Source organism: Octopus bimaculoides, chromosome 16 (assembly GCF_001194135.2).
Source record: "Octopus bimaculoides isolate UCB-OBI-ISO-001 chromosome 16, ASM119413v2, whole genome shotgun sequence".
Classification (NCBI taxonomy): Eukaryota; Metazoa; Mollusca; class Cephalopoda; order Octopoda; family Octopodidae; genus Octopus; species Octopus bimaculoides.
The window spans coordinates 12,220,770-12,228,667 of record NC_068996.1 but is presented as its reverse complement, the minus strand read 5'-3'; the positions used below and the strand labels follow the sequence as shown (position 1 = coordinate 12,228,667).

General features: G+C 36.1%; 1 long non-coding RNA gene across 1 annotated transcript; it reads left to right on the top strand.

Annotated features, from left to right (window-relative positions):
* The first annotated feature begins 233 nt into the window (after positions 1 to 233).
* On the top strand, positions 234 to 6,981 carry LOC128249603 (uncharacterized). The gene is made up of 2 exons (XR_008265709.1): positions 234 to 437; positions 2,778 to 6,981. It is a non-coding gene; the product is annotated as an uncharacterized LOC128249603 (long non-coding RNA).
* Positions 6,982 to 7,898: the final 917 nt, after the last annotated feature.

The window sequence follows — 7,898 nt, the reverse complement described above, 5'->3', positions numbered from 1 at the left end:
AATGTGTCGAACAACATTGAATAAAGCAGTTAAAAAATATAATCTAACAAGGAACATACAGTAACCACTGTGAAATTCGAACCAACTTGTCTGCTGGCTACCTTGTACAAAATAAAAAAATGTTTGTCAGATTTTTAAATTCTCTCTCTCTCCCCACTCTTAGCACCACCCATTCATCTACTGCTATTTTTTCTCTTTATTAGTAGAGGAAATTTGTAGTTGTGATTGGTTATGCTTGCAAATCAGACATCTATGTGTCTCTTGTGAATTCTCATCATTTGCCACAACACTATTTCCTTCACCAATACGTCGTAGGAAAGAGAGGAATTAAAAGCACCAAACTGCTGAGAATTTGCTATTTATTAATAATCTTCTTATCAAAGAGCTCTTACGAACCATTTCCTCACATAAAGAAGAAACGATACTGAAATCTAGAGGTAAATATTCTATTTTCATGTTAATTTAGATTTAAACGTTATGCAGAATCAAATGCTGAATGTAGGAGCAAAATTATCCTAAACCTTGTTTTTCTGTTTCATTTCTATTACAGGTAAGTTCCCCGTGAAGAAAGTTCACCGAGAAAATATACCCATAGTAATAGCTAAAAACTATCTTATCGGAAAAGAAAAGAACGGTGAACTTTCTTTGAGATGTATTAATGACGGTGAACTTACTGGACATGGCTCTCTCTTTTTTTAATTTTTTTTTTCTTACTTCGAATTTATTCGATATATTTTTAAATATTCAAATGCTTGTAGGAATTGTAAACTGTGACTTTATAATTATTTATTTTAGTTGCAAACATAGTAATAGAATGGTTTGGTTTCAATATATTACATTGTAGTTTTATCTTGCAGTAACTTTTTATCCAGATGTGAAAAAAATTTCTCTCGCAAATATTAATTCAAAAATGTATTACTAATTAATTTCGATGTATATCTTCTTTGATTAATTAATCTGTCTTAGATTAATTGAGCCAGTATTTATCATGTGACACAAGAACTACAGTTATATCATTGTTTGCATAGTTATCTTGCCAATAAGACAGTGTGGGTGTAAACGTACACCAATAAGTAACGTAGCTAATAGAGGAACAAGGGGAGCGACCTCTTACACCCACCCCAAGGAAACCTGTTTCAAATAGTCTCACCTTAGCAAATTCTTTTACTTTTTAGTTAGCTATATCAATAGATTTAAGTTTCGTACATAATGACATTGTTACTGAAACATGAAATTAATGAATGCAATGTATGAACTATTTCGCGTAATATAAGAAAAATTAGTTTTAAATTCTTTGGTGTACACCACTGCGCCTTTTTTTATATGCTACCTCTCATTAACTTTCAAACCTGGCTACTCTTGGCTTCAGTGAAATTGTAGAAATCACTCGTATTTGTGTAAAAATGACTATTTTGCTTTCTTTGTACAACATTTTGCCCAAGTTGTTGCACTGTGGTACTGAATCCGAAACCATGTGATCGCAAAGCTAGCCTCTTCACCACACAGCCGTTACTTTCGAACAATATTGCTACATCGTTAAATCACTTTCTTCCAGCTTAAACGTGAAATGCATGAACTCTAGGGCTAGAAAATCTTAAACGGATAAGTTTTCTCAAAAGTTTGCTTAATTCGGTTTCACCTGGCGCTAAACAAAAATAACTGTATGTTTATATGATTACTGCATTGTTAAACCCCATCTCTACTTACATGCACGCAATATATTGCTTTAAACTTCTGATATGTTTCGTTTCATTGCTATAAAAAAAAGAAGCTATTTACATTTGTCGTAAAATAGTGTTGGTCAAATCTATTGATGTTCTATATTTGACTACAGCATTTATGAGGAATACTAAACGGTGTTTTATTTAGTCTGCAATAACGCCATCTTCTAGTCTTTACAAAGAATTGTAGAGTGCTACACCATTTGAAAAGTAACCTTATTTGTCGCTTAATTGAACAATTTACGAAATGTATTGTATTGATATAGTCTTAATTTCATTGTTTTCGAATATAGACTAAAATATTACCGCAGATCATTTTCTCATCAACTTTCTTACACGACCAGAATATATCAGTTTAAAAAGAATTAATTATTAAATGAGTTATCGATTAAATAGCTGAGCATTCCAGGGCTTCTTTTGCCGTGAAATTTGATCTTCAAACGCACACGATATGACTTTTAGCGATAAGGCTGTCTTCGAATTAGAGCTATAGCCCAATCGATAGATTTCCGCACGTTTACCACCTCATTAATTTCACGCGCAAGCTGGCTTAAGTCCAACCAGAAATCTACTGATACACACTCAATGTCCTGAAGTGGTAACCAACCATGAGACTGCGACTCCAAATTTTTTAATCATACCACTGCCCATGCGCCTATTTAAGATTTTTCTAGAAAACTTGTGTTGCCAAGAGTCCGACTAATTAATTTGTAGGCATATATAACGGGTTTTATGGGTTTGTTTATGAAAAATCTCGTCTCCTAGAGTCATACTGAGTAGACCTTCTAGCTGTGATCAGTCCGATTTCTTTTACATTCAAACTATACAATGTTTCCTTCCTTTTACAAGACTTTTGGGTGTCCTTTTAGGATTTTTATTTCGAGCAAGATGAGCGACCACGTAGATTATCAATTTGGTACAATATTCATTTTTAATCTTGATATTAACATCAGCGACATGGCGGTTTTCTATTTCGAAAACAGGCAAATGCTTCGTCTGATTAGTTGTCATTATTCGCTCCATTTTATATATTGTAAGATAAATTTGTCTTTTCAGGGAGAATCCAAAAATCTACATCCAAGGAGGTACAGCTGATACAACTCATGAGAAATTTAGTTTGGAATCCAGTTTTCATTGTAGATTTTTAACGCAAACATGTATTTGGTCATTAACTCCGGGAGAAAGTTTGTTATTTATCCGAAGAGAAGGTTAAGAAAAATAGTGCTTGTAAGAATATACGACTATATATTGGACGACATGATAGTAAGCATCAGACTCAATAGATTCATCTACTTTCAGAATCATTTGAACCGTTCTCGTAAAATGGGTTTACGCACGCGCATATATACGCGCGTGTACACGGCTTTCAATATGAATAGGTACCGACCAGAGTATATGCGCCTATGCTCGCGTATTTTCGCTGGAACACGTATATTTATAAAGAAACGCACCCTTATTTGTATATATAGACCCAGGGCATATGCAAGCATGAATGCCTATGAAGTTATGATTATGGCAGCTCCTCTGTTTATAAATGATCTACGTAGTATAGAATATGTATACCTATTCAGACACTAATCAAGCTGACAATTGTTAAATATTAATTCGAAATAAAATTAAAGTTCCGTTTATATATTAAAGTTAAAAATACAAAAAGAAAATTGTTCGCTGCAGTGGATTTTCCTTTTCATAATCTAAATTGAAAAACTTGAATTTATATATTAATACTCTAAACACGAATGCGTTACACTGCCACGTGCTTTGGAGAAGTGAAGAGCGAGTGAAAAAGCAGGAGAGAAGTGTAAACTGTTATGTAGAGAGGAAGTAAGTTATTGTGCGAAGAGAAAGAATAACGTGAAGGGAATTACATGGTTTAAAAGCTTGTTGAAGTTAGAAGAGAAATGTAGTGTTTAGAGGATATTCATGTCACCAACTGTTTAGTTTGTTTGTTTTTTTTGCTTTTTTTTCGTTCTTTTCTATTCTGGACACGTTCCCTTATCTGAAAATACACAAGCTTAAAAACAAACATTAAAGTTTGTGCTTAACTGCTCCAAAATACAGATAGGATATAACCAATATAATAAATACTTTGAAATGAGTTGAGGTCATGTTTGTTTCTACCTTACAAATGAACACTTTATTACAATAGATTAAATAAACTTATGCTTATTGAAAGCTTCATGATAATTTTGTTTGACCTGAGCCTTCTCCAAATCTCATTACTTACAGTTAAGTGTATTTGATAGTACCAACAAAGCTGATAGTTTCTTTTCCAGCATTACTGGAAGATATTATTGGCAAAGAGAACACACTGAAGTAAATTTTAAGTGAATCAAACTGGTCTGTTTTGGAAACAAATGTCAAAACAAACTGTACCAGAATTCAAGGCTGCCAAAGATTGTAGGATCTCCTACTTGGTGGCAATGCCTTAAAAGATGAAAGCATTAGCTGTTTATAATTGTTTTATAGCAATTAAATAAAAAGCCGAGGATCACTAGACCAGTAATCAAAGTTTGGTTTACTTCAACTTTGTCTAACTTCCAAAGAATGTCAGCTTAGAATCTTCAAAATAATGCCTTTTTTTAATAAAATGCTTCGGGTCACCCATCTAATCTGGATAAACTGACAAATAATGTAGCTTTTTTTTTTTTTTTTTTTTTTTTAGCCTCCAAATTCAACCGGGTTGCTTCAACCTACAGACCCGGCGAGGTTGTTACTCTATTCAAAGCTTAGATAATTTTATAGAGGCAAGAAGTAAAAAAAAAAAAAAAACCCTTAATGAATTTTGTTTGGAGTGAAACCTATCTAGGCTTGTATATTTCCCGAGTTTGGGGGCGCCGATACAAAATGGTGTAATTGTTCGTCGAATACATTAAATTGGTGGATAAAAAGAAGTAAATGACGTATGTGTAGCGGTGTTTATTTGAATTTCATGAGAAATTTTGTAATCGGGATCTCGTGCAGATGGAACGACGTCATCTCGAATAGGATAGTGAGACTGAGCAGGCTGAGCCAGAATGAAGTCTAGCAACAAAAGAAATAACTACAGCTTTCAATTTTTAACATGAAACACTGCCCCCCCCCCTTTTTTTTTTTTGCACAAATATATTCACACGTGTCTCTCAAACATGAATTCACGAAGTAGATTGAGTGCAGGACAAAATACCCTGTCCTATTTGTTTTTCTGCCGTTTGAATTCAAATCTCGTCCAGTTTAAGTCACTTTCATCCGGTTCGAAGTCGATGAAATAAAAACCTTGTCCAGAACGGTAGATTGGCGAACAATTCTTGGATAGTGGGCAGGGTCTGTTGTCCGTATTAATACCCCCACTACTAGGTCTTTAAGGATCTTTAGTGGGATTCTACTAAAAACATTTAGATAAGTTCTCCAATTTTGTTAGAAGTTCCTCTTTGACAGACGCCCACTACAAACGAAGGATTTTTGTGTTGCCTTTGCCGCCCTGACTAAACAGTAAAAGAAAAAAATTGAGGGGTATGTAATCTAACCCGGAAGCCTACTGTTACAATGCGCTTAACTATAGTTTGGCTTGTTGCTGGTTTTTTTGAAATGCAAGAAAGCTTGTATAACACATTGATCAGAAATGTCAGTAACCAAGGGTAGTCGTTTGTTTCCTATAAAAACATCAGAATTTTTTTTTCTACGTTGTGTAATGTTACAGCAACATTTATTGTACTCTGTCCTCTTGCATCTCGGGTTCGAGTCCCACCTAAATCAACTTTACATCTTTCAATAGTTAATAAATTACGTACAAGTCTTGAGAAGCTTGTCGGCCGAAATGTTTGAACATCGGATGTTGGATATTCCTTACGGCTGCGTTCTGAGTTCAAATCTTGCCGTTGCCTACCTGGATACCAGACTGAATCTGTCAGCCGGTTGAACATCTGGTTTTTTGGCTGTCTTTCATGGAACCCAGTTTGTTGCCAATATTTGGGCCATGCTTCTGCTTTGAAGATAAATTCTTTCTTTTTCGTCAACCTTGCTGAGGGATAAAAACAATTATTTCACCACCAACCTTTCGGAGGGATAAAAACAAAATGACAGCAAGGAATAAACGGAACAAATCACAAGCATCTGCTGTCCGAGTTGTACATGCTCGTATTTTCTTCAACCCACTTCACTGATATGCAAGAATGATAAATCATTAGTCAATAGTATATCAAACCACCATTTATTGTATTTGTTTCGCCACCCAACGATCTCGGTTCCAAAATCACCGAGGCTAACTCCACTTCCCATTTCTTTGAAGTAGACGAAGTCACATACTGAAAAATCTCTCTTCCCCCTCTCTCATAATGTGTGTGTGTGTGTGAGAGAGAGAGGCAAAGATAAAAGAACATTCACATCATGGCATCTCTAAATAAATGAATGAACGTTAACTAAACAAACAATAATACAATACAGTGCATAAATATTGCAACCAATCACAAATTAACAGAAATACCGTACCCACAAAACATTTGCTTTACACTCTCTTTATAAATAACTACCTACAAACTTATAAATCATTAGACTATTTGTAAATGTTGTCTTTAAGCTTGAAGATTGTAAGCTTAGCTACACTCACTGAATTATTAGACAAAATCTTTTGTCATGTTTAATGTGCAAATGTTGTTTACAATATATTTTTTTTTTCTCTCATAAGCAACTACTGCAAATTCCTATTGAACGATTTTGAGAAATAATAAAAATACTTAATATAAATTTTGGCAGAAAGCCACCAATCTTCAGGGAAGGGGTAAAACGATTACATCAACCCGAGCTCTTGACTGATGCATTATATGACCGAAGGCAGAGTTGACAAAGGCGGGATTTGAACTTAGAGACGGAAGAAATGCTGGTAAGCATTTTGTCCGACCTGCTAGCGATTATGCCAGCACGCTACACTTTTAATTATTTTACATTTTGGCACAAGGCGAGCTATTTAAGTCGATTATAACGAGCCCGGTACTTGATAAGTGAGTTATTTTATCAATTTCAAGAGGATGGCAGAGACCTCGCTTTGATTTGAACACTGAACGTAAAATGGCGGAAGTAGTGCCACCAAGCATTTTGTCCGATGCGCTAACAATTCTGCCAGTTCGCTGCTTCAGTAATAATTTTTTTTTTTCAAATTTTGGCACAAGGCCTGTAATTTGGCGTGGAGGAGACCAGTCGATTACGTCAACCCTCAGTGATCAACCGGTACATCCCCGAAATGTTGAATGGCATAGGCTGACCTCGGCGGAACTTGATCTCAGAACGCAAAGACGGATAAAATACCACTGACCATTTTTCCCGGCGTGCTAACAAATCCGCCAGCGCTCCGCCTTACTTTATTAACCACTTAAGGTTCATATAAAGGATTGAAGATGGCACCAAACAATGCAATACAAATGGTGCGATTGAAACGTGTAAATAAGGAATAAAGAAGAAAATTAACACCGGAGTGGCTGTGTGGTAAGTAGCTTGCTTACCAACCACATGGTTCCGGGTTCAGTCCCACTGCGTGGCACCTTCATCAAGTGTCTTCTACTATAGCTTCGGGCCGACCAAAGCCTTGTGAGTGGATTTGGTAGACAGAAACTAAAAGAAGCCCGTCGTATATATGTATAAGTATATATATGTTTGTGTCTGTGTTTGTCCCCACAACATCGCTTGACAACCGATGCTAGTGTGTTTACGTCCCCGTAACTTAGCGGTTCGGCAAGAGAGACCGACAGAATAAGTACTAGGCTTACAAAGAATAAGTCCTGGGATCGAGTTGCTCGACGAAAAGGTGGTGTTCCAGCATGGCCGTAGTCAAATGACTGAAACAAGTAAAAGAGTAATTAAAATTCCCAAAAGAGGGAGACTCCCAAGTGCTGCCCGTGTAAACCCCACAAAAACCACAATCGGCTTCACCTGTATGGCAAGTGCCCTCTCTTCATCTACCCTCGATCTAGAGGCACGTGTTTAGTGAAGGTTTCTTCAATCGGGCCAATCGCGTTACATTCACCCATCCATTAACAAAATTGTTGGGAGGCAACACATCCCACTCTACCCTCACTGGCCTTTTCGAGTGAAACTTGAAAACTTGAATAAGGCTTGACCAAAAAGGAAAGCGTCTATCTCCGGACCTTTCAACCTGGTCAACCACAGAACCTCTTTCGCTAAGGCCACCGGACAAAGAAATACTAC